This window comes from Apodemus sylvaticus, chromosome 22, assembly GCF_947179515.1.
Source record: "Apodemus sylvaticus chromosome 22, mApoSyl1.1, whole genome shotgun sequence".
NCBI lineage: Eukaryota > Metazoa > Chordata > Mammalia > Rodentia > Muridae > Apodemus > Apodemus sylvaticus.
The window spans coordinates 30209135-30228974 of NC_067493.1; the positions used below are offsets into that span (position 1 = coordinate 30209135).

The 19840-nt window shown below is 40.6% G+C and overlaps 1 pseudogene; it reads right to left on the reverse strand.

Moving 5' to 3' along the window:
- Positions 1-3458: 3458 nt before the first annotated feature.
- Positions 3459-3948, reverse strand: LOC127672486 (40S ribosomal protein S10-like; annotated as a pseudogene).
- Between the last annotated feature and the right edge of the window lie 15892 nt (positions 3949-19840).

A 19840-nucleotide genomic window follows, 5' to 3' on the forward strand; every position in this document is an offset into this window, starting at 1 on the left:
AAAACAAGGTCCATGAGTCCACCTGATGGGCAAACGATATATCAGAGGTCAAACCTCTATTCTCACCTGAATGCATGTTTAAAAAGAAAAAGGAGGAACTGTAGGGAGCTGCTTGCTACCACGCCCTTAAAATGGTGTGGGTTTCTGCTTTCTGCCTTCCTGCTGGCAGGCTCCCCATCGTAAACAACTCCTTATTTGGGTGGAGCCTGTTGAATCTTGCGCCTTCCGCATGGATACAGCCTATCAGCAATGCCCACGTGGTTAAGCCTGATTGGCTAGCTATTAGTATTTAAGGGCTTGGCTTATTTATATCTCTGGGGTCAGAAGAAGCTTGTACAGGGATCCTGAGTAAACTGCTTGGAGAAGATCCTCCTATGTTGCCTCATTCCTTGCTGGCGAGGTTGGTCGCGACACATATCAAGTGGCTATGACTACCTGAAATTCTAGTTTCAGGGAGTTTCCATGATTTCTGGGGGCATCTGCATACATGAGCACACACCTACACGTGGAAGAATATCCACTACATTGAAGTAATAAAAATGTAACTTTTTATAAAGTATAAAGCTAATGACAGAATTCATCAAATCGCATCTGTGAGATAAGACATTCTGGTACTATTTTACATTCTTACCTTAACGATGTTAAAAGAGAGATGTGTGAAGAAAACTTTTGCAAATTTGCAAATGCTGAAGTCAGAAAGCCAAGGCATAGAGAGAGTACTTGCACAACTTAATTCTTCTAGTGGAAAATTGCTTAGATTTCAGGGGTTAGAAAAGCAACCCTCTGATGCATCAGAGTTTCACAAGACAGATGTTATTTGCACTCAATTCCATTACCATGAAAAATAATTACAAACAGATTGTGTTCACAAAAATCAACACATTCACTATACAGCCTTAACAAAATTGTAGATTAAATTGATATGCCATTTTCTGAGAAACTTCCATACTGATTTCCAAAGTGGTTGCACAGGTTTGCACTCTCACCAGCAGTGAAGGACTGTTCCCCTTGGCCTGCATCTTCATAAGCATGAGTTGCTACTTCTGTTTGATCTTAGCCATTCTGCAAGGTGCAAATTGGAATCTCAAAGTCATTTTGATTTGTAATTTTCTAATGCCTAAGGATGCTGAACATTTCTTTAAATGCTTCTCTGCCATTGAGAATTCTGTTTAAATCTTTACACCATTTTAATTGGATTATTTGGTTTATTGGTATCTAGTTTCTTGAGTTCTTTACATATTTTGAATATTAGCCCTCTGTCAAATGTGGAGTAGGTGAAGATCTTTTCATATTCTGTGCGCTGCCTTTTTTGTCCTATTGATAGCATTCTTTGCTTTACAGAAACTTTAGAGTTTCATTAGGCCCCACTTATTAATTGTTAATCTTAGTGCTTGAGCTGTTGATGTTCTGTTCAGGAAGTTGTATCCTTGCCAACCCATTGAATATTATTCCATACTTTCTCCTCTTTCAGATTCAGTGTATCTGGTTTTAACTTGAGGTTTTTGGTTCATTTGACTTGAGTTTTATGCAAGTTGATACATACAGATTTTTTTGCATTCTTCTACATACCAACATACAGTTAACATCATTTGTTAAAACCAGTGCAGAGAACCACAGCCAAACATTAACCAGAGCTCAGGAAGTTTTTAGAGGTGGGAGAGGAGGACTTGGATGAAGCAGAGGGGTCAGTGGCACACTATGAGAACAGTGATCACAGAATTAACTGACTTTTCTTCCTTGTGACTTGAGACATCAGTGATTCTGTTGGGTTTTGTCCTAGGTCATCTGCATATATGGTATGGCTAAATAGGTTGGTGCTATTGTGGAAATATGAAAAATGTGGGCTGAAGTTCTCGCTGATTCTTTTGCCTATTTGTGAGAAACTTTTCACCCTACTATGTTGCTTTGTCCAGACTTTATGAGATGTGCCTAGTGTTATTGTAGTTTGTTATAACTTGTTTGGTTGATGTCCCTAGGAGGCCTGCTTTTTCTGAAGCAAAGAAGGGCATGGTGATTGGGCAGTGTGGTATAGGATGGACTTGGCCTATAGCTGAAGGAAAGGGGATATGGATGGAAGAGAGGCTGGTGGAAGAGGAGACTGTGGTTTGGAGGTAATCTATGACAGAAGAATAAAAATATATGCAACATATCCTCTTTCACATAATATAAACACATGAATATGTATGCACACACCCCACCTGCAAATATAAATTCAGGATAATCTTGCATCAGAGAAAAGCATCTTGACATAAAGGCTGATACTCATTTAGTCAAATGATTGAAAACCATCATTTCCCCAAGTAACCGAAGCTAAAAATAAGCAGGTGCCCTTGTACCATATGAATGATGGAGAAATGGCTCAGGGGTTAAGGGAGATCACTTGTTCTTCCTGAAGGGAACCTCTGCTGAGTTTCCAGTGTATGCATGTTGATAAATCTAAAACAAGCAAACAACAAAACCAAAAAGAAAACCAAACCAGTCAAACAACCAAAAAACCCACATGTACTCAGGGGATAAGAACACTGGCTGCTCTTGCAAGGAACCTGGATTCATTTCTCAGCACTCACATGAATGCAATGCTCACACTCACATGTAACTCCAATTTCTATGGGCAATGCATGCATGCTGTTCACAGATATAAAGACATATAACATCCATGCACATGAAATAAAAATAAGCAAACAAATGTAAAAAATATGAAAACCTGTGCTATGCCATTAAAGTATTTTAAGAAGGATGTTTATCCTCTTAAAATCCTCTAAGTGTCTATATTTAGAAGTCATAGAGGCCTCAAATAAATGGATTAGTGACTCATCTTGCAGCACTGGAAGACCATAACAAATCATACCCCAAATGAGTAAAAAGAAAGAAAGCACAAAAAGAGAAAGAAAGAATGAAAAAAATTAAGATTAGGGAAGAAAATTATGAAATAAGAATGGGGTAAATGATACAGATAATCAATGAACAAATAAATTCTTTGAATGAATAAACATCATTGATAAGCTCTTAGCCAAAGTAACCAAAAGAAAGAATAAAAATGCCCCAAATGATAAATGAGAGATGGAAAGAAAATCAGTAATATACAAGAGCATAAAATAATAATAAAAATAAAAAAAATAATTCTTGGAGTATGCAGCAATGTAGCTTCCAAAAATTTAAACAACGGGCAGAGACAGCTGACTGCCTTGTTCATTTCCATATTCCTTTTAAGGTTGGAGCATCTATCTTCAGTCTTCTGGCCCAGAACATGTGACAGATCTTCAGTGAAGCAGGAATTATGAAGGACTAGGTTACCCTGTATTGGTAGAGATTAGCAGTTGACTATCTTGCATCTGTTTCTCCTTTTTGGGCAGCAGTCTGTCTGTGGGTGAAATTAGGACATGTCAGGAGTAGATCTGGCTCATTATCAAAGGTTATTTTTTCCTTAAAGTTTATTCAATACAACATAATCTCCAACTTCACTGACATGGCTGACCCTGTCCATGACCAAAACCACCTCTAAACTGGAATTTGGTTACTGAGCCAGCCCCAGTTGTCAGCTCCAGGGGACACAGCACTCCTTCTGTAGTTGTTTCTGTTTGCCTCCCCTCTTGTGACTCTTGCAGGATGCCCACCCTCTGGACTTTTTGTCCAAAGCCTTCCAGTTTTCAGATGGTTGTTGCACAGTGTGTTAGGCATGATCTCTGGAGGTAGGTGGAGGTAATCTCGGAGATATTCGATATCCTCATTTATAAGGTATCAGTAGAAATTTCTCTAAGCAATCTGCACATTCAAGTAGCCTTGAGACTGGAAGGGCTGCATATCCTTGATGACATGAATGTTTGACACATTCCTGTCTGCCAGCTTGGGGTATTAAGGCGTACGGACATTCCTTTTGGCACCCATCACACCTTCCTTAAAAATGAGTTTGTAGATGGGAATATGATTCTTTTTAGGTATTAAAATCATGGGACTGAGCAGAGACTGGAAACTAAGGGGTCTGTGTGCCTCAAAGGAACTTTTTTTATTTTTATTTTCTATATTCTTTGTTTACATTCCAAATGATTTCCCCTTTCCAGATCCCCCCCCCTCCCCATATGTTCCATAAACCTTATTCTCTCCATCCATTCTCCAATCACCTCCTTCCTTTTTTCTCTGTCCTTATATTCCCCTCCAATGCTAGATCAATTCTTTCCAGGATCAGGACCTTCTCCATACTTCTTCATGGGAGTCATTTGTTATGCAATTTGTGCCTTGGGTATTCAGGGCTTCTGGGCTAATTAATATCCACTTATCAGAGATTGCATTCCATGTGTATTCTTTTGTGACTGGGTTACCTCACTTAGGATGATATTTTCCAGATCAAACCATTTGCCTAAAAATTTTGTGAATTCATTGTTTCTAATTGCTGAGTAGTATTCCATTGTGTAAATATGCCACATTTTCTGTATCCATTCCTCCTTTGAGGGGCATCTGGGTTCTTTCCAGCTTCTTGCTATTATAAATAAGGCTGCTATGAATATAATGGAGCATGCGTGTTTATTGCATGCCGGGGAATCCTTTGGGTATATGCCCAGGAGAGGTATAGCGGGGTTCGCTGGAAGTGTCATGTCTAGTTTTCTGAGGAACTGCCAGACTGATTTCTAAAGTGGTTGTACCATCTTACAGCCCCACCTTACAGCAGTGGAGGAGTGTTCCTCTTTCTCCACATCCTCGCCAACACCTGCTGTCTCCTGAGTTTTTGACCTTAGCCATTCTGACTGGTGTAAGGTGAAATCTCAGGGTTGTTTTGATTTACATTTCCCTAATGATGAATGATGTTGAGCACTTCTTAAGGTGCCTCTCAGCCATCCAAATTTCTTCAACTGAAAATTCTTTGTTTAGATCTGTGCCCCATTTTTAATAGGGTTATTTGGTTCCCTGGGGTCTAACTTCTTGAGGTCCTTGTATATATTGGATATTAGCCCTCTATCAGATCTAGAGTTGGTTAATATCCTTTCCGAATTTGATGACTGCTGCTTTGTCCTTTTAACAGTGTCCTTTGCCTTACAAAAACTTTGTAATTTTATGAGGTCCCATTTGTCAATTCTTTATCTTAGAGCATAAACTATTGGTGATCTGTTCAGGAACTTTTCCCCCAAGCCCATGTCCTCTAGGGTCTTCCCCAGTTTCTTTACTATTACTTTCAATGTGTCTGGGTTTGCCTGGAGGTCCTTGATCCACTTGGAGTGAAGTTTGGTACATGGAGATAAGAATGGATCAATTCGCATTCTTCTGCATGCTGACCTCCAATTGAACCAGCACCATTTGTTGAAAAGGCTATCTTTTTTCCACTGGATGTTTTTGGCTCCGTTGTGGAAGATCAAGTCACCGTAGGTGTGTGGGTTCACTTCTGGATCTTCAATTCTATTCCATTGGTCCACTTGTTTGACACTGTGCCAATACCATGCAGTTTTTAACACTATTGCTCCGTAGTATTGCTTGAAGTCAGGGATACTGATTCCCCCAGAATTTCTTTTGCTGTTGAGAATAGTTTTAGCTATCCTGGGTTTTTGTTATTCCAGATGAATTTGAGAATTGCTTTTTCTAACTCTGTGAAAAACTGAGTTGGGATTTTGATGGGGATTGCATTGAATCTGTAGATTGCTTTTGGGAAGATGGCCATTTTAACTATATTAATCCTGCCGATCGATCGATGAGCATGGCAGATTTTTCCATTTTCTGAGGTCTTCTTCGATTTCCTTCTTCAGAGACCTGAAGTTCTTGTCATATACATCTTTCACTTGTTTGGTTAGAGTCACACCAAGATACTTTATATTGTTTGTGGCTATTGTGAAGGGTGTCATTTCCCTAACTTCTTTCTCAGCCTGCTTATCCTTTGAGTATAGGAAGGCAACTGATTAGCTTTTATTAACTGAGTGGATTTTGTAACCAGCCACTTTGCTGAAGTTGTTTATCAGCTGTAGGAGTTCAATGGTGGAGGTTTGCAGATCACTTAAGTAGACTATCATGTCATCTGCAAATAGTGATAATTTGACTTCTTCCTTTCCAATTTGTATCCCCTTGACCTCCTTATGTTGTCTAATTGCTCTAGCTAGAACTTCAAGTACAATATTGAAAAGATATGGAGAGAGAGGACAGCCTTGTCTAGTCCCTGATTTTAGTGGGGTTGTATCGAGTTTCTCTCCATTTAGTTTGATGTTGGCTACCGGTTTGCTGTATATTGATTTAACAATGTTTAGGTATGGGTCTTGAATTTCTGTTGTTTCTATGACTTTTAGCATGAAAGGATGCTGGATTTTGTCAAATGCTTTTTCTGCATCTAATGAGATGACCATATGGTTTTTTACTTTGAGTTTGTTTATGTAGTGGATAGCATTGATGGATTTCCTTATATTGAACCATCCCTGCATCTCTGGGATGAAGCCTACTTGATTATGGTGGATGATCATTTTGATGTGTTCTTGGATTCGGTTGGCAAGAATTTTATATAAGTATTTTTGCATCAATATTCATAAGGGAAATTGGCCTGAAGTTTTCTTTCTTTGTTGGATCTTTGTGTGGTTTTGGTATCAGCATAATTGTGGCTTCATAGAATGAGTTGGGTAGAGTTCCTTCTGTTTCTATTTTGTGGAATAGTTTGAAGAGTATTGGTGTTAGGTCTTCTATAAAGTCTGATAGAATTCTGCACTGAAGCCATCTAGTCCCATGCTATTTTTTGGTTGGGAGACTTTCTATGACCCTTTTTTATTTCTTCAGGTGTTATGGGACTGTTTAGTTGATCTATTTGATCATGATTTAGTTTTGGTGTTGGATATCTGTCTAGGAAACTGTCCATTTCCTCCAGATTCTCCAGTTGTGTTGAGTATAGGCTTTTGTAGTAGGATCAAAGGATTTTTTGAATTTCCTCAGTTTCTGTTGTTATATCTCCCTTTTCATTTCTAAGTTTGTTAATCTGGATACTGTCTCTGTGCCCTTTGGTCAGTCTGGCTAAGGGTTTATCTATCTTGTTGATTTTCTCAAATAACCAGCTCCTGGTTTTGTTGATTCTTTGTATGGTTCTCTTTGTTTCTACTTGATTGATTTTGACCCTGAGTTTGATGATTTCCTGCCTTCTACTCCTCCTGGGTGAAATAGCTTCTTTTTGTTCCAGGGCTTTCAGGTGTGTCATTAAGTTGGTAGTGTATGCTCTCTCCATTTTCTTTTTGGAGGCACTCAGGGCTATGAATTTTCCTCTTAGCACTGCTTTCATTGTGTCCCAAATATTTGGGTATGTTGTGTCTTCATTTTCAATAATATCTAAAAAGTCTTTAATTTCTTTCTTTATTTCTGCCTTGACCAAGGTATCATTGAGTAGAATATTGTTCAGTTTCAACATGCATGTGGGTTTTCTGTTCTTTTTGTTGCTATTGAAACCACTTTTACTCCATAGTGGTCTGTTAGGAGGCATGGGATTAGTTTGATCTTCTTATATTTGTTGAGTTCTGTCTTATGACTAATTATATGGTCAATTTTGGAGAAGGTACCATGAGGTGTTGAGAAAAAGGTATATTCTTTTGCTTTAGGATAGAATTTAATATATATATATATATGTGTGTGTGTGTGTGTGTGTGTGTGTGTGTGTGTGTGTGTGTGTGTGTATTAAATCTAATTCGTCCAAAGCTTCAATTAGTTTCATTGTGTCCCTGTTTAGTTTCTGTTTTCCTGATCGGTCCATTGAGGAAAGTGCAGTGTTAAAGTCACCCACAATTACTGTGTTAGTTGCAATGTGTGCTTTGAACTTTAATAAAGTTTCTTTTGTGAATGAGGGTGCCCTTGCATTTGGAGCATAGATGTTTAGTATTGAGAGTTCTTCTTGTTGTATTTTTCCTTTAACCAGCAAGAAGTGTCCCTCAGAGTCTCTTTTGATGACTTTTGGTAGAAAGGCAATTGTATCTGATATTAGAATGACTACTCCATCTTGTTTCCTGAGAGCATTTGCTTGTAAAATTGTCTTCCAGCTTTTTACTCTAAGGTAGTGTTTGTCTTTGAACCTGAGGTGTGTTTCCTGTATACAGCAAAATGTAGTGTCCTGTTTATGTATCCAGTTGGTTAGTCTATGTGTTTTTACTGGGGCATTGAGTCCATTGATGTTAAGAGATATTAAGGAATAGTGATTGTTACTTCCTGTCATTTTTGATGCTATTTTTTAAATTTGATTGGTTAACTTCTTTTGGGTTTGATGACAGAAGGTTACTATCTTGCTTTTTCCAGGGTGAAGTTTTTCTCCTTGTATTGGTGTTTTCCTCCAATATCCTTTGTAGGGCTGGGTTTGTGGATAGATATTGGGTAAACTTGGTTTTGTCATGGAATATCTTAGTTTCTCCATCTATGGTGATTGAGAGTTTTGCTGGGTATAGTAGTTTTGGCTGGCATTTGTGTTCTCTTAGAGTTTGCATGAGTTCTTCCCAGGATCTTCTAGCTTTCATAGTCTCAGGTTAAAAGTCTGCTGTGATTCTGATAGGTCTTCCTTTATATGTTACTTGGCCTTTTTCTCTTACTGCCTTTAATACTCTTTCTTTGTTTAGTACATTTGGGGTTTTGATTATTATGTGATGGGAGGTATTTCTGTTCTGGTCCAGTCTGTTTGGAGTTCTGTAGGCTTCTTGTATATTCATGTGCATCTCTCTCTTTAGGTGAGGGACGTTTTCTCCCATAATTTTATTGAAGATATTTGCTGGCCCCTTAAGTTGTAAATCTTCACTCTCATCTATGCCTATGATCCTTAGGTTTGGTCTTCTCATTGTGTCCTGGATTTCCTGGATATTTTGGGTTACAAGCTTTTTGCATTTTGCATTTTCTTTAACTGTTGAGTCCATGGTTTCTATGGTATCTTCAGCATCTGAGATTCTTTCTTCTATCTCTTGTATTCTGTTGTTGATATTTGCGTCTATGTCCACTGATTTCTTCCCAAGGTTTTCTATCTCCAAAGTTGTCTCCCTTTGAGTTTTCTTAGTTCTTTCTAATTCTGATTTTAGATCCTGGATGGTTTTACTTAGCTCCTTCACTTGCTTGTTTGTGCTTTCCTGTAATTCTTTAAGAGCTTTTTGTGTTTCCTCTTTCATGACCTCAGCCTGTTGACCAAAGTTCTCCTGAATTTCTTTATGTATGTCCTTCATGTGTTCCTGTACCAGCATCATGACCAGTGATTTTAAATCCAAATTTTGTTTTACTGGTGTGCTGGGGTATCCAGGACATGCTGTTAATGGAGAATTTCGTTCAGATGCTGCCATATTGCCTTGATTTCTGTTAGTGACTTTCCTGCATTTGCCTTTTGCCATCTAGTTCTCACTGGTATTAGTTGGTCTTGTCAATGCTGGACTCACCAGTGCAAGCTGCCTCTTCCCAGGTGGCCTCTGGTGCACAGCTGACCTCCTGAACTACCTGGAGACTGGGTGCTGTGGCCCAGGCTTTTCAGATCCTGATGCAGATACCTGAAGGCTCCCGCAGGGGCCTGCTGGACTCACCAGAGCACACTGACTCCTCCCAGCTGGTCTCCCGGATGCCCCTTCTGCCTCTTGCAGAACCTGGAGATGTGGTGTTGCAGCCCAAGCTGTTCTGGATCCGGAAGCGGAGATCTGAGGGCTCCTACTAGAGGCCTCGGGACTGGAACCTACGTTCCATGCCGCTGGAGCAAGCTATGGGCTCGCAGTCTGCTCCTGGGTGCACATCAAGTCTCTTGCACTTCCTGGACACCAAGTGCTGTGGCCCAGGCTGTTCAGATCCCGAAGCAGATACCTGAAGGCTCCCGCAGGGGCCCCCTGGACTCACCAGAGCACACTGACTCCTCCCAGCTGGCCTCTGGGATGCCCCTCTTGCCTCTTGCAGGACCTGGAGATGTGGCATTGCAGCACAGGCTGGTCTGGATCCCAAAGCGATGATCTGAAGGCTCCCGCCAGAGGCCCCAGGACTCGAGAAAGAATTCTTAAGACTGGAAATGACTACAAGGAGGATGAGGACAAAGAACAAGGGAGGAATTATCCAAGTCTGTACCTCACACTTCTGGGTAAGAAAAAAAAAAACAAGCATCCAGAAGTCAGTGTCCCACATGTTCTCCAGGGACATTCAGGAGGCCAATATAGGTGACTCCTCCAAAAATTGATCCAGATCATGAGTCTTAACCTTGAAACTGTGAGTAACAAGAAGGGTTTTCAGAGGTCTAATCTGGGGTTACTTGACAGTAGAGAGGAGAGAACCCATAGCAACAAGCTCAAAGGAAACAACCAACCAATAGATATGACAAATATGACAGAAGAGGCAACAAAAGTTAAGTTGCACTAAGCAGGGTACTCCCTCAGGTGTAGCTCAAAGGCCTTATGCCTGGATGTTGTACCCATGAAAGAAAAGTTGTTCGGGAGTTGATCCCTGGTACCACCACCTGGGAAACCAGCTCCTATGTCAAGTACCAGGATGAATTCAGTCAAAAGTGAAAATGAATGGACAGAGTAGACAAAGAAGAAAGAAAAGATGGCCACCTCATGCTTGTCACAGGATGATCACCCAAAGACAGCAAAAAAATCAAAAATGACTGCTGCATGCTCACAGTCCACTTGCCACAGCAAGGTCAGGCAAAGACAACAAAAAAACATAAAGATGGCCAATACAAGCTGGTAGGATGTTTGCTGCATACTTGCCTCAACCTTACCTCATGTCTGTCTCACGCTTACCTCATACTCACTCTCAAACCAAGCCAAGACCAAAAGTGAGATTACCAGGAGGGACAGACAGAAAAGACAAAGAAGACAGAAATGAGGTCAACTCACTCATGTTAATGGGACCCACAACATAAAACACTAAGGGGCCAATTCATCGAAGAAGCTATGGAATTGGGCACAACAGCAGCATCTCGAGGAGAAGAAGAGCAGATCAGGCCTAAGCATAAGCATAATCCTTGCAGCATCAGAAGCATTAGGAGAAAAGTCCACAAAAAAGGAGAACAAAGACATTGGGTGTCAGATGTTGCCCAAGACAACTCTCTGATGGACCCTACCTCCTCTTGGGGGTTGAGGGTGAGTTGGCTCAGAGTCAATGACACAGACTCCAGGAGGAGGTGAGAAATGCTGCAGCAAACTCATCTGAGCACTGCTGCAAGCTCCTTGAAGACCCTCAACCCACACCCCCATTCTTCCCAAGAAAGTATCAATTCTAAACAGCAGTTCAGAAACTGGCATTATTTGGACCAGAAATCCTTGCTCTCTCAGGAAATCCTCAATTAGGTCCTTCTGCAGGAAGGTTGGTGTCACAGGCAGTCCTCAATTGGATCCTCCTGCAGGAGATTCTTCTGCAGCTGCATTATTCCCAGTGTTTATGTAGAGGTAGCCCTACTGTTCCTGCCTCAAGCAGCTATCCAGAGAAGGCTGTCTGAGGGCCAAACATGGCTCTTTTAGAAAGTTTTCTGGCTTTCTGATTTTGATTGGAAAACAAATGTTTATTTTTAGAATTGGTCAGAAAATCCAAGAATGTTTTATAGCAGATTTTCTGACTTTGGTCAGAAAACCCATGACCTATCTAAAAAATTTTTAGGATTATTTACTAGCAGTGACAGCTGTCTCAACCAGATAGGTTTTTAGATTAGCAAATAAAAGCTGTCCAGAACAAAGCATGTCAGAAACAGTGAGGGAGGAGGAGGGAGGAGGAAAGAAGAGGGAGGGAGAGGGAGAGGGAGGAGATGGAGATGAAAATGGAGAGACAGTCTGAAAAGCTGTTTCGAGCAGTCTACAGAGCCATCTACAGAGAGCTGTCTAGGGAGCCATATCAAGAAGAACATAGGCCTCCAGGTTAGACCCATGATTTGACTTCGAGTTTTTTTTTTGTTTTGTTTTGTTTTGTTTTTTACTACTCCCTGATACCCCTCTCTCTAGTCGTTGGCACCTAGCTTCTGTGGAAAAGGGAATCTGTTCTCATCAATAATTATTTAAATTGATTAAAGACCTCAAAATGATCTGAGAATTGCTAGAAACCTGTTGGTGGCTGCTTGATCAGGAGAGTGACTATGGGATGCAGAAGTGAATGAGCATTCATGATATAATTCACCTTCTCTCCTTTGCTATAAAATTTACCTTTCAAAGCCTGGAAAGAAAAATGAATATCCATTCACATCATACAACCCTCATCAATGAGCTTTCTATAAATTATCATTTTGTCCCTAAAAAGCAGATCAAGTCTGGGATACTATATATTCAGCAGGTCTAGGCTGAGATGCCATTTTCCTACTTATCTTGTGGGGTCTTCAGTGAAGATGAGACCTTGGGCTATAATGTATAATCTTCAATGCTAGCTCTACTTGCACTTACTCTTGTGTCAGAGAACTAATCTTTCCTGAACTTGGTATTCTAATATTAACAAAGTTCTGAAAGTTTTCCTTTTAATTTTTTTAATACTTTTATTTTCTATATTCTTTGTTTACATTAAAAATGATTTCGCCTTTCCCGGATTCCCCCCTCCCCATATGTCCCATAAACCTTCTTCTCTCCATGCCTCCTCCAATCACATCCCTCCTTTTTCTCTGTCCTTATACTCCTTTCACATACTAGGTCAATCTTTTCCAGGATCAGAAACCTCTCCATACTTCTTCATGGGAGTCATTTGTTATGCAATTTGTGCCTTGGGTATTCAGAACTTCTGGGCTAATTAATATCCACTTATCAGAGATTTCATTCCATGTGTATTCTTTTGTGACTGGGTTACCTCACTTAGGATGATATTTTCCAGATCAAACCATTTGCCTAAAAATTTTGTGAATTCATTGTTTCTAATTGCTGAGTAGTATTCCATTGTGTAAATATACCAAATTTTCTGTATCCATTCCTCCTTTGAGGGGCATCTGGGTTCTTTCCGGCTTCTGGCTATTAAAAATAAGGCTGCTATGAACATAAAGGAGCATATGTCTTTATAGCATGCCAGGGAATCCTTTGGGTATATGCCCAGGAGAGGTATAGCAGGGTCCTTTGGAAGTCTCATGTCCAGTTATCTGAGGAACCTCCAGACTGATTTCCACAGTGGTTGTACCATCTTACAGCCCCACCAGCAGTGGAGGAGTATTCCTCTTTCTCCACATCCTCGCCAACACATGCTGTCTCCTGAGTTTTTGATCTTAGCCATTCTGACTGGTGTAAGGTGAAATCTCAGGGTTATTTTGATCTGCATTTCCCTAATGACTAATGATGTTGAGCACTTCTTAAGGTGCCTCTCAGCCATCCAAATTTCTTCAGGTGAAAATTCTTTATCAAGATCTGTACCCCATTTTTAATAGGGTTATTTGGTTCCCTATGGTCTAACTTCTTGAGTTCTTTATATATATTGAATATTAGCCCTCTATCAGATGTGGGGTTGGTGAATATCCTTTCCCAATTTGATGGTTGCCTTTTTGTCCTTTTAACACTGTCCTTTGCCTTACAGAAACTTTGTAATTTTATGAGGTCCCATTTGTCAATTCTTGATCTTAGAGCATAAACTATTGGTGATCTGTTCAGGAATTTTCCCCTATGCCCATGTCCTCAAGGGTCTTCCCCAGTTTCTTTTCTATTAGTTTCAGTGTGTCTGGTTTTACATGGAGGTCCTTGATCCACTTGGAGTGAAGTTTAGTACATGGAGATAAGAATGGATCAATTCACATTCTTCTGCATGCTGACCTCCAATTGATCCAGCACCATTTGATGAAAAAGCTATCTTTTTTTCCACTGGATGTTTTTGGCTCTTGGTCGAAGATCAAATGAACATAGGTGTGTGGATTCATTTCTGGATCTTCAATTCTATTTCATTGGTCTACTTGTCTGTCACTGTGCCAATACCATGCAGTTTTTAAACACTATTCCTCTGTCGTATTGCTTGAAGTCAGGAATACTGATTCCCTCAGAATTTCTTTTGTTGTTGAGAATAGTTTTAGCTACCCTGGGTTTCTTGTTATTCCAGATGAATTTGAGAATTGCTTTTTCTAACTCTGTGAAGAACTGAGTTGGGATTTTGATGGGGTTTGCATTGAATCTGTAAATTGCTTTTGGCAAGATGGCCATTTTAACTAAATTAATCCTGCCGATCGACAAGCATGGCAGATTTTTCCATTTTCTGAGGTCTTCTTCGATTTCCTTCTTCAGAGACCTGAAGTTCTTGTCATATAGATCTTTCACTTGTTTAGTTAGAGTCACACCAAGATACTTTATATTGTTTGTGCCTATTTTGAAGGGTGTTGTTTCCCTAACTTCTTTCGCAGCCTGCTTATCCTTTGAATATAGGAAGGCAACTGATTTGCTTGAGTTGATTTCATAACCAGCCACATTGCTGAAGTTGTTTATCAGATGTAGGTGTTCTCTGCTGGAGGTTTTTGGGTCACTTAAGTAGACTATCATGTCATCTGCAAATAGTGATAATTTGACTTCATCCTTTTCAATTTGTATCCCCTTGACCTCCTTATGTTGTCTAATTCCTCTAGCTAGAACCTCAAGTACTATATTGAAAAGATATGGAGAGAGAGGACAGCCTTGTCTAGTCCCTGATTTTAGTGGGATTGCTTCAAGTTTCTCTCCATTTAGTTTGATGTTGGCTACTGGTTTGCTGTATATTGCTTTAACGATGTTTAGGTATGGGCCTTGAATTCGTGTTCTTTCCAAGCCTTTTAGCATGAAAGGATGCTGGATTTTGTCAAATGCTTTTTCTGCATCTAATGAGACGATCATATGTTGGTTTTTTTTTGAGTTTGTTTATGTAGTGGATAGCATTGATGGATTTCCTTATATTGAAACATCCCTGCATCCCTGGGATGAAGCCTACTTGATCATGGTGGATGATCGTTTTGATATGTTCTTGGATTCGGTTGGCAAGAATTTTATTGAGTATTTTTGCATCAATATTCATAAGAGAAAGTGGCCTGAAGTTCTCTTTCTTTGTTGGATCTTTGTGTGGTTTTGGAATCAGCGTAATTGTGGCTTCATAGAACGAGTTGGGTAGAGTTCCTTCTGTTTCTATTTTGTGGAATAGTTTGAAGAGTATTGGTGTTAGGTCTTCTATGAAGCTCTGGTAGAACTCTGCACTGAAGCCATCTGGTCCTGTGCTTTTTTTGGTTGGGAGACTTTCTATGACCCTGTTTATTTCTTCAGGTGTTATGTGACTGTTTAGTTGATCTATTTTATCCTGATTTAGTTTTGGTGTTGGATATCTGTCTAGGAAACTGTCCATTTCCTCCAGATTCTCCAGTTGTGTTGAGTATAGGCTTTTGTGGTAGGATCTAATGATTTTTTGAATTTCCTCAGTTTCTGTTGTTATATCTTTCTTTTCATTTCTAAGTTTGTTAATCTGGATACTGTCTCTGTGCCCTTTGGTCAGTCTGGCTAAGGGTTTATCTATCTTGTTGATTTTCTCAAAGAACCAGCTCCTGGTTTTGTTGATTCTTTGTGTGGTTCTCTTTGTTTCTACTTGACTGATTTTGGCCCTGAGTTTGATGATTTCCTGCCTTCTACTCCTCCTGGGTGAAATAGCTTCTTTTTGTTCCAGGGCTTTCAGGTGTGTCATTAAGCTGGTAGTGTATGCTCTCTCCATTTTCTTTTTGGAGGCACTCAGGGCTATTTGTTTTCCTCTTAGCACTGCTTTCATTGTGTCCCATAGATTTGGGTATGTTGCGTCTTCATTTTCATTGTGTTCTAAAAAGTATTTAATTTCTTTCTTTATTTCTTCCTTGACCAAGGTATCATTGAGTAGAATATTGTTCAATTTCTAGGTGTATGTGGGTTTTCTGTTGTTTTTGTTGCTATTGAAGACCACTGTTACTCCATAGTGATCTGATAGGAGGCATGGGATTAGTTCGATCTTCTTATATTTGTTGAGGTATGTCTTGTGACCAATTATATGGTAGATTTTGGAGAAGGTACCATGAGGTGCTAAGACAAAGGTATATTCTTTTGCTTTAGGATACAATGTTCTATATATATCTGTTAAATCTAATTGGTCCAAAGCTTCTATTAGTTTCATTATGTCCCTGTTTAGTTTCTGTTTTCCTGATTGGTCCATTGAGGAAAGTGCAGTGTTAAAGTCACCCACAATTATTGTGTTAGGTGCAATGTGTGCTTTGAGCTTTAATAAAGTTTCTTTTACGAAAGAGGGTGCCCTTGCATTTGGAGCATAGATGTTCAGGATGGAGAGTTCTTCTTGTTTTATTTTTCCTTTGACCAGCAAGAAGTGTCCCTCGGAGTCTCTTTTGATGACTTTGGGTTGAAAGTCAATTTTATCTGATATTAAAATGGCTACTCCAGCTTGTTTCCTGAGACCATTTGCTTGTAAAATTGTCTTCCAGCCTTTTACTCTAAGGTAGTGTTTGTCTTTGACCCTGAGGTGTGTTTCCTGCAAGCAGATCAGCCTGGGCGGCAACACCACATCTCCAGGTCCTGCAAGAGGCAAGAGGGGCTTCCGGGCAGCCAGCGGGGAGAAGTCAATGTGCTCTGGTGAATCCAGCCGGCCCTGGCAGGAGCCTCCAGGTGTCTGCTTTGGGATCTGAACAGCCTGGGCCACAGCACTGGGTCTCCAGGAAGTGCGGGAGACCTGGTGTGCACTCAGAGGCAGTCTTGGAGCGCCCAGCTTGCTCTGGTGGCACAGAGCTTAGGTTCCTTTTTAATTTTTAAAGATCTGTCCCAAAGACTCTTGGTTGAATTATATCAGTCTGTGTCAAAGAACTTAACAATAAACTTTACATTTCGTTTCTGACATTTTTCTCTGTCTCGCTATGTCACTTTCTATAATTCTATCTCTTCTGTCTCTGTCCTCTCTCTTTTTCTCTCTCTTTTACCTTCTGTCTAAACATGCATACATAGACACATACATACATACATACATACATACATACATACATACACACACATATAGTGTGTGTGAGAGAGACAGAGAAAGACAGAGACAGAGAGAGAGAGAGAGAGAGAGAGAGAGAGAGAGAGAGAGAGAGAGAATATTCATGTTCATGTATTCTCTGTCTCTGTAGAATCACTTGATAAACAACATCAGGATTGCCTCAGATGGTGGTTTGGTTTGGTTTTACTTCTATTTACATTTTCAGGTCTTGAACAGTTTTACTTATTTCTTTCACGTATTTGATTGTATATTCCCATACTTATTTGTATTATTCATTTCCTCTTATTTCCTCTTTAAGGGCCTCTATCATCTTCATAAGATGATATTTAATTGTAGAGAACCATATTGGGGTGCTATGACACCTGGAAGGAACTTGACACTGACCAAGGTGAAGTTCCTCTCCCAACCTTTGAGCAGAAATTCGTGTGCTAGCCATAATCCTGCTCCACCTAGGATGAGTGCTCAGACCAAGGCAAAGCCCATTGTTCTCCAAGGACCTGTAGTTTTCTAAGAGGCACTAGCCACCTGTGGAGCAAGGGAACTAGTTTCCAGCCTTTGGAGAAAGGGTCTTCCCCCATCTATATATATTTGGAGACCCCCGTTAAACTTCAAGCCTTGAGCAGGAAATTTGTCTTGGCTTCATGTTTTTCCAGCCACTTCCATTCTATCCCCAGCTTTCCTTCCAGGTAACTTGGTCAATATCAAATTCCTGCCAGGTGGCATAGCACCCCAATACAACTCTATACATTTAATGTCATTTTCTTTCAATTTAGGTGTATTAGGATATTCAGGGCTTGGTGTAGTAGAGTAGCTGGGTGCTCGTGGTGCCATATTGCCCTGGATTTTGTTGTTTGTTTTTTTATGCTGGCCTTTAGCCATTGGTTATCCCTAGTGTTACCAGGCCTGGTAGTTTCTGATGGGAATTGTTGTAGAAAATATTTAAATCTCAGCCAGGGGCTTTTAAATCACCTTAATTATTGAGTTCCTAGAAGAAAACACACTCACAGCCTTCATATTTACAATAAGCCTTACAGAGAAAAGTGCTTGAGCAGCTGCCTACTCTCCATGATATTAGAATCTACATTTCTATCAACAATAGTAAGTTATTACTTACTATTTACTATGTTCTAGTTGGGCTGCTCTTAACTCCAATTGGGCAATCCCTTGGGGCCATAGTCTCTTGATCCCTAACCCATGGCAGCTTCTCCTTCTTTCCTGTTCCTCCTTCTTTCTCTTTATCCTACTCTTCCCAAGCCTGTGCTACCTAAACCCCAATTATGTCTCTTCCACTCAACTATTGCCTTTTGGCATCTTTATCTTTGGGGACAGGGTGATGGAGGCTACATGCAGACTTAAGGCCTTGGGGGCTCACAGTTAGCAAGCAGTAAAAGACAAAACCTCAACAGGGAGTAGGCTTGTATGTAGAACTGGGAGTCCCTGATGACAGCAGGCCTCTGAAATTGAAATTATAGCTGGTTGTGCTGTTCGTTTTTCTGCGCCAAGGTCCATCTGCCTGCACCACAACACAGCTCACCTGTCTGCCCACCGCGGACAGGCTGAGTGGGCCTTGGGGATGCATTGGAAATGTGGGCCACAATGAGATAAACCAGGCCAAACAGTTCCACGTGGGACTTTATTTAAAATGGGGAAAGGGGTATCGGGCAGGAAGAAGGAAGGAAACAGAGAGAGAAAAGAGGGAAGGGGAGAAACGCTACCCAGTTATATACGGGTGATGATGTAATTACAGGTAAAGGTGGGCCATTGAATTCTGGGTATATGGCGGCTGTTGCCTTGGCAACAGACCTATACACTGTCCTAATTGTCGCCTGTATGACGTCAAAGGCCTCGGAGGTCTCTGTACCTATATTCCTGCATTTCTTCCATTAAAAACAAAAGGAAAAGAAAGGGGAGACTCGATGATGAAAAGGAGTGAGGGCACCGTGTCTTTTAAACTACTTCCTGCTGTCTAGGGGCATTGTCAATTTTAGGATATAGCTGAATTTCATCATCTGGGTCCACTTGGTACATGTAGGCATGAGGTACATATGTGGACAGCGGCTCTTCCGTGGGCAGCAGCTGCTAATTCTGTAACAGAAGCTGATTAATAGTTTGGTTAGAAATTTTTGCATTTGCCATTGGAGGAATGTAGAAACAAGATTAATTAGGCAGGGAGCAAACAATAACACCAAGAAGATGACTAGAAAAGGCGTTACAAAATGGAGTATCCATTTCCATATAGGGTTTTCAAAGATGCCAGAACTGGAAGTCTCACGATCTCTGAAGTTCTTTATGTCTGACTGAAGCTCCTAGATTTTGTTTCTCACTATCCCAGATTGGTTGACATAGAAACAGCATTCTTCTTGGAGGAACAGGCAAAGACCACCTTCTTTAGTTGTAGGGACATCTAGGCCCTGTCGGTTCTGAAGCACCACGGCTGCCAAAGAATCAATCTGCTTCTGTAAGCACAGTTTCAGTCATTCCCTGGAGATCGCTTTTAAACTGGGAAGTGAATGTATTATATTGGGCCAGAGAAGTCGTTATTCCTGCCATACCAATACCAACACCTATGGCTATTACTGTAGCAACCAAGAGTGGCATGATCTGAACTGCCCTCTCATGTCGAGCAGCTATCATATCTACAACTGGGATTGGCAGGGGCTCATCTCCCTGGATTACTCCCAGCTCAGGGAAAAGGACTACCAATGTGCAAACTCCTGACCAGCTGGCAGGTAAGTGATGATATACCTGAGTGCCACAAAGAATTGGCGTGTTCTGGATTGCAGTGCATTGTGGCAGAGATGATATATCAAGGTTTTATTACAGACTAGGGAGCTTAGTGTTCCTACAGAACATGTCCCAGAGGTCTTAAAACAGTTTGCCATGCCAAAGAGAGGGACAGAGGTAAGGTACAGACTCATGGTGACATCGGAGTCAGGACAGCTAACAAAAGGTGAGGTAAGGTTATTTGGCAGTATCACTGGAGAAGCAGTAA